This window comes from Phaseolus vulgaris, chromosome 6 (genome assembly GCF_051622355.1).
Source record: "Phaseolus vulgaris cultivar YP4 chromosome 6, ASM5162235v1, whole genome shotgun sequence".
In the NCBI taxonomy this organism is placed as follows: domain Eukaryota; kingdom Viridiplantae; phylum Streptophyta; class Magnoliopsida; order Fabales; family Fabaceae; genus Phaseolus; species Phaseolus vulgaris.
In genome coordinates, this window is record NC_143503.1 from 33,532,221 (window position 1) to 33,540,063 (window position 7,843).

Consider the following 7,843-nt stretch of genomic DNA (forward strand, 5'->3'; position numbering starts at 1 on the left):
ACTGAAGTCGTGCCAACTTGACACGACTTCTGCCACGTCATATTTTATTATTTTTTTAATTTTATTGTTTATAAGTTATGTAATGTTAAAAATTAATTTGATACATAATTTTCTAAAAGTGTTAGTTTTAAGGAACAAAAAATTGGATAATCGTGTATAAATCATGTTTAACGGTAATGTAATACAATAACTTGATTATTTGATTAATTAAAAAATGAAGAAAATTGTTATTGAATTTGGAAATAAATAAATAAATGAAAAATTATTATATTTGGGAAATAAATAGAGAATTATTGTTGTGAATTTGAAAAATAAATAGCTTGAGAAGTAATGATTTTACAGAACACATAATGATGAGAATAAATTAATTTTTAACATTACATAACTTACTACCCAATATATAAACAATAAAATTAAAAAAAAAAAAAAAGTATGACGTGGCAGAAGTCGTGCCAAGTTGGCACGACTTCAGTATGACAAGGCAGAAGTCGTACCAAGTTGGCACGACTTTAGTATGACATGGTAGAAGTCGTGCCTAATTGGGACGACTTCTGCATATGAAGTCGTCCCAATGAGGCATGACTTGCCTAAATTTGTAATTTTTTTTTAAACGGACCCCATTTTAGTAAAAACAAAAAAAAAATAACTCCATCATGGTCAAAAATTCGAAAATAATTTATCTTATAATAATTTCGAAAATCTCTTAATCAACGTTAATGGAAGTTTATTGAATAAATCTTAATAAAAAAAATAATCTTCATTAAAATAAATTAAAAAATGTAATTAATTAATATTTTTAATTATTAAAATTAAAGTAATTATCTGTATTAAGTTATATTCCAAATTTTCTATTCAAATAATAAACAAAATGTTCAAAAAGATAAAAATAATTTAAATTTTATAGCTATGAATTACTCTATTAAAATAAAGTCTAAACAAATTATAAAATAAAGAAACTCTTTAAAGTGTGGTTGGTTCCTTATTTTATTTTTTCACTGGCCACTGTAAGAAACATACCCTTACACGCTCAGTCCCGGATTCTGCTTATCTTTGTTTTGTTCTACAACGTCATTCTTCACTTTTCCAGCTCTTGTTTTGCGACTGCACACCATTTACTTTTTGTCTCGTTCAGTCGCTTTCTAAGATATGAAGGAGGCAGAGATCAAACCCTGCTTCAAAAATCTTACAACCCTTACCATTTATTTATCCTTTCTTATTTTCAACTTTCTTTTAACTATGCCATTTTGACTTGTTCATATCACACAAATTAATGGAAGGCCCAAGATATTAATTATCTCAACTGGCTATGGAGGTATTCAACTTGTTCATGTCGTTATTGTACAACATTCGATTTGCCTGTAACAACTTCGTGTTGGTTTACAACAACAAAGTGAGCCCCCGTTCAATACGCAAGCCTACTACAACTTACTTTATGTATCAACATTTCCCTTCAAACACTCATCTCAAACACCAAACCACCAATAGTAAAAAAATCATAAAAATAATAATAATTCAATATTGTGAAACCAACTTATAAAAACAATTAAGTCTTCAATGAGTTATTTATTACAATTTTAAGATTGAGATATTTGATTGAACTTTTACTAACAAAAAAAATGATAGAAGAAAGGTAAATAAGTCAAATTTTGTATTAGAAACAAAAATTCATCTTATAAGTTAGATTCTAAATAGCTAAACCACCGTTGAAGTCACTCTTTAATTTCATGCAGAGTACCCTAAACACATTCTTAAGATAACTTTTGGTGTGCATGTGACATGTGAACATGGATACTCAATGTTTTATATTTTTTTTATTGGTGTTTACAGTGTACTAATATCACAGAGTGCATGGATATTTTTTTTACAGTAAACATTTATAGGTTTTTACTGAAAATAGTGATATAATTGATATTGACAGTGGATGGATTTGGTTTGTATTGCAACTGTTGTGTGTGCAGTAGAAAAATATCCATAGTTAGTTGATTGGAAATGGTTAAAATGATTGAATAAGAAAAATAGAAAGAGGGTTGTGGTGATTTTATTGCAGAGAAGAGAGGAAGAGTTGGCATCTGTGTCACACATTTTGTCTGATGGTCGGTCCATGAATGCAGCGGGAATAATGCTTCCTGTTTTCTCTTCTCTCTCAAATCATTCTCCTAACTTCTTATCTATATAATCTCACCATATTTTATTATACTGTGTTTTAATTAAAAGTATTCATTTCTTTGTGGGGGGAGAATATCATGCGGTAGTGGAGAAGAAAATTAAGATATTTTTATATTTCCTATCTTCTAATTATTCAATTTATTTCGTTCTTAATATATAAATTCATTGTTTTTAATCATTTTTTCACATTCATTTAGGAAATAAATAACTATTTTTTATCACACTTAGTATTGAAATATTAGTTTTATAGTATAATATTTTTATATTTTTTTATTGATTCGTGTGTAATTTTTTTTCTTTTACATATATAGAAAATGTTTAAAATAAAATTATTTTAATAATTATATATAGTCTTACTTTTTAATAAGTTCTTAAAGTATAGTTAATTTAAGTATTTTTATTTTTTTTTATGTGAATTTCTATTATTTGGGGAATTTGGAATCATATGAATAGGATAATTTTCAATAATGCAGTGGTGGATCCTGTTGAAATTTTTGCTTTGTTCCAAGTAAAGGCGTGGGCATGGGTAAGTTATAAATTTCCAAAGTCAAATTTCTCTTATTCTGATTGGTGTATTAATGTATATGAATGTTTAAAATCAATACATTGATTATTAATGCCCTTTCTTTGCTTTTGGTTGGATTCTTGGTTTGCATGAGAGGAATGTCCTTGGGGTACAACTATAATTATAATGGATGCTTGGAAAATGCAGTAGATAGCAAGGAGACAAAGTCTTTATTTTGAGCTGATACGCTTATAGTCTGGAATTGGACTAAGTTGCAGGATTCCTTGATAGCTAATTTTGTTTATGTATTGACATCTTGTTGTTTTTAAAGAGGTTAAGATGAGCAGATATATGTGTAGAATATGTCTATGTTTAGACATGTTATCTGAAAACCTCATTTCTTTAGTATAAGGAATTGTGTAAATGGATTGGAGTATCCCTAGTACTTCTATTTATTAAATCTTTATTGCTGATTAAAAAAAAGTATTTTTATTTCTTCAAAAATATGTTTATATGAAAATTCTTGTTAGGATACAGAATGAGGTCTTAACTTTTGAGTATTTTTCTATAATAAGTTGATCTATATTTTTCTTTAGATAATTAGTGTTTTCAAAATTATTAGTCTAGTAACAATGATAATATATATAATTTTAAATATATTATTTTGCTCAATTTTTGTTCAAGATATGTATGCAAGTTTCAATTTGTTTTAAACATTTTCAGATTCAAACATAATTAAATGTTAAGATTTGATGGAAGGACAAATCACAAGTGAAATTATTTAAGAGATTATTTTTCTTTATTACTTTTTTTAAATGATTTTTTTGTTATCAACATAACATATCGTACTGTACATATATATAGTGAGAGAGGAACTGTGGTAGTATAAACATACTAAAAAGTTATGACTAGACAAATCATAAGAAGGGAGTGCTACAATTTTTTAAAGAACTTCAAAATATCCAAACTCACAAGTGTCAACTTTAAATTGTTCATATTCATTGCTTGGAGTATTCACCTCTATAAACTTACATGAAAAAATTACATCACATACTTAGCCAAGTTTAAATTATTTCAATCAGAATTTGTTGCTATCTTCATGCTACAATATATGACTCTCATGATGTTGGTTTTCTATACCCTGCTACTATGATAGGGGGTAAGATCCAAATTATAATTCAAATTTCATTAACACTACTCATAAACAAGAAAAAAAGAGTAAATCAAACTCAAAATATTAGAAGTTTTGGAATATAATTATATGCTATAATATGTTTGAATTTGGTTAGAAACTATTTTGGACGCCTTTTGACCACATATATTTAACTGAAAATATCCTTTTTGTTATCAATGACAACTGTTCGGTTTAGGATATCTGAAGTTTATCTATAAATTATGTTCATGACTAGTTATAATAATTATTTTAAATTTTAAATTTGATATTTTAGTAATTAAAATTAGATAATCATTTAAAAACTAGTTTATAAATTTTATTAATAATAAAAAATATTTTAAATATCAATAATCTTTTCAATTTTTAAAATAATATATAGTTTAATTAATATGATAAATAAATAATTTAAAAAAATGATTTTTATTTAATAATTTTTTTTAGTGTTTTATATGTACTTATCATCATTCTCATTTATAATATCAAAAGATCACACTTTTTTATAAATAGTTTTAAAACTATTTTTACTTTAATATTTTTTTTTCTAAAATACCTCAATTTTAATTAATATCTAACTCTTTTATTACTTAATTTCAGTATGTACTCTTTCTTTTAAGAAATAAAAAATTAGTAAATATATAATGTGTAAAGTTAATTTTTTCCGATATATAAAAGTTCAAAAGTAGTGTTTTATTATATTTAATAAAAAAAAAGTTTTTTGTCAAAATTAACTTATTGTTAATAAGTTTTTAGCTTATAAATTTCGAGCTGATAAGCTAATTTATTGAATTAAAAATATTCAATAAATTAACTCATAAACTAGTTAATAATTATAAAACAATATAAAAATATATAAATACATAAGTTTTATCATATAAAAAATATAATTTTAAAGAAAAAATTGTTATTATGTAATTATAGTTTTAATTTTTTTAAATAATTAAATAATTATTAATTTTTTAGTATTTTTTTTAAACTTAAAAAAAATATTATTTGAAGAAGTAATTTTATTTAAATTGTCTGAACTCATTTTTTATTTTATTTTATTTTTTAATTTAAATTACTATTAGATTAAATTTATCTTTTTTATATATATATATATATATATATATATATATATATATATTACTTCAATCTGTAATGTTAAATCTTTTTAATTATATAAAAAAAGTAAAAAATAAAATTATTAAAAATAGTATAATAATTAATTGAACTATAAAATTAAAATATGTAATAATAAATAAAAATCATGGTAATAAAAAATATATTACACAAATTCCTTATTTGATTGATCTAGTCAATAAGTTAATCTTGCAGAAGTCGAACAAACAAGCAAAGCTTGCTATTCAGGCCCAATACTAATTACTACACATAAAATTACACTAGCCCATTACAAATAATACTATTTTAATCAAATTTATAATTTTCGAGGTTAGGTTATTTTTTTACTTTTGCTTGCAACCAGGCTTCAATATTTAATATTAACAGTTTTTTTTATTATTGACAATCTGGTATTTGCAATATTGTCCTTTTTTCAAAAATATTATGGTGACTTTAAAGTGTTTTTATTTTAATAAATATTATATATATATAACAATTTCTCAATCAATTTTTTCATTACTCCCTCGATTTCTTTTTAGTATTGTTTAAGGTTCTTTCAGAAAACTATAAATACTATTACTTATTTAACTGAAATAAAATACTTATAATTTTATCTATTTAGCCTTTTTATTCTACATTACAATATATAAACTATTTAAAAATTAGGTAAATAATAAATAATAAAAAAATAATTTATGTTGTCTTGAACTTTAAAGACAGTTAAATAAATAAAAAATAAAGGTTTTTAATTAACGAGAAAAGTAAGTAATTTACTTTCATCCATTTCATCTTAAATCATACATATTAAGAAAAACAATTATAAGTCAGTGAATAGAATAGTTTTATTAATATGTCTTTAACTTTTTCTTTCATATAAATAATTACGATATTATATGTTGTTGTTCTTTTATTTAATTGGTCTATAACATGTAATAATATATACAATTGAACAATACTCTCTCTCACCTGTTTATTTTATAATTAATAATGAAAGAATAATGCGAGTATTCATTTAGGATGATATTAGAATGAGATTGTTAATTATTGAATTGAAAGAAGTAAATGACATTTAATTTGAAAAGTTATGAAAAGACTAAACGAAATAGAAAGTTTATTATAAGTTTGTCTTGATTATAATTGATGTATATCACAATTGATATATAGATAGTTTGTCCACGCAGATGTATAGTAGTATAATATATATTTTTATATATATATATATATATATATATATATATATATATATATATATATCTGAGACTTGAAGAGAATCTTAATGGCATGCACATGTTACTCATATGGCAGAAGCTCTGGTACTCATAAATAACGTCATGAATATTTTTAGGTCTGAGGTTAATATGCAACCTGGGTCCTCAATTATTGTACACAATTGTTTGTCAGTAAATGATAAAACCTCAGAGAGGGTTGGCAGAGAAGGTGACAGCTTCTCAAACAAGTAATACACCACAACACTTCAAATTTCTCCCACAAATCTCTTTTAGGTGTAATTAGAATTTGGTGCCATTCATCATGCTTCTCATTAGGACCTTTTTAGCTACTGCAAAACCTATTGTTTAAGTTCAATTTTGAGCCCTAGTGAAATGATTATGTGATCTTATGTTTGGCTAAATGAGATCTTAGTGGATTGCATCTTCTCCACCCACCATTCACTATGGTTTGGATCATCACACAATCAAATTATTGGTTCCTCCTACTCATCATACTGTTAGGAAGTTGCTGCATATATACCAGCTCTACTTTGTTTTGGAAAACATTTGCAGAACCTTCCTTTTGAGTTGTCTAACTTATTTTATGTAAAAGCCAGATTAAATAATTTCATGGTAAATTATTGACCTAAGGAAGAATATCATATCAATTATTTTCAAATGTAGAAAGAGTTGGGTTAATCATTTACCATGAAACCCTATTTTTGGAGTTGAATCCGTTTAGGGTTTCCTGGTTTTTTTGCTGAAAATAATCCCCCACTAATAATTCAAACGCTTGCACCCCAAATAATATTATCATGATAATCCGAAATTTGTAGAAACGAATAACTATCTATGTTTATAATTAGTGTGTATAATTATCTGAATTTGAATAGCTGGCCCTGTAGAAAAAAGGGAAATAAACTGTTGCATTGTCTTGTGTGTGTGTTTTTTAACAAGAAGTGAAAGTGAAAAGTGGTTGTTGTGACGTGAGTAAAGTAGTAAAAAGTTTGGTTGGATAAGAAATTTGATGGTGGTTCAAATATTTGTCATGAAGGTCACTAAGAAACAAAGAGTGATGAGTAGTGAGAGTTTGGGTTCCCCTTTTGAAGAAAACGGCATGGACCCATGGCACCAAGAATTCCACTTGATGCACTTTTTGCTGGTCTTTCCGAAAACACGAATTCCCACACCAACAAAATGATGGGTCCCTTTACACCAATTTCTTGTGAATCTCCTTCCAACAAAAGGATGAGGGTGTGTGTGAAATAATTAAAAAATGATGTAGCCTTTTTGGAGAATTGTTCTTTTCCAATGGGACCCAATCAATTTGCATCAATTAGTGGAGGGACCCTCTCTCTCTCCAACCCTAGTTCTGTTGCTTCCAATCACCATAACATAACATAACATGCCATGCATGCACTCTTTTCATCTAATCTCTCCACTTTCACTTCATTACGTTGCTTGCCTTAACTAATTCGACAACATATTTAATGCCCATCAACTTAATTGTCATTTTTTCTAAACATGCATCAATCTCATCACAATCTCATTCTCATTCTCATTCATTCAATTAAGGACAAATTTAATATTTCATTAACTACATCTTTGCTAAATAAACCAATACCATCAACTTTACAAAATCACTACTTCCTCTTCTTTTCATATTAGACTTAACAAATCATTTTTAACACA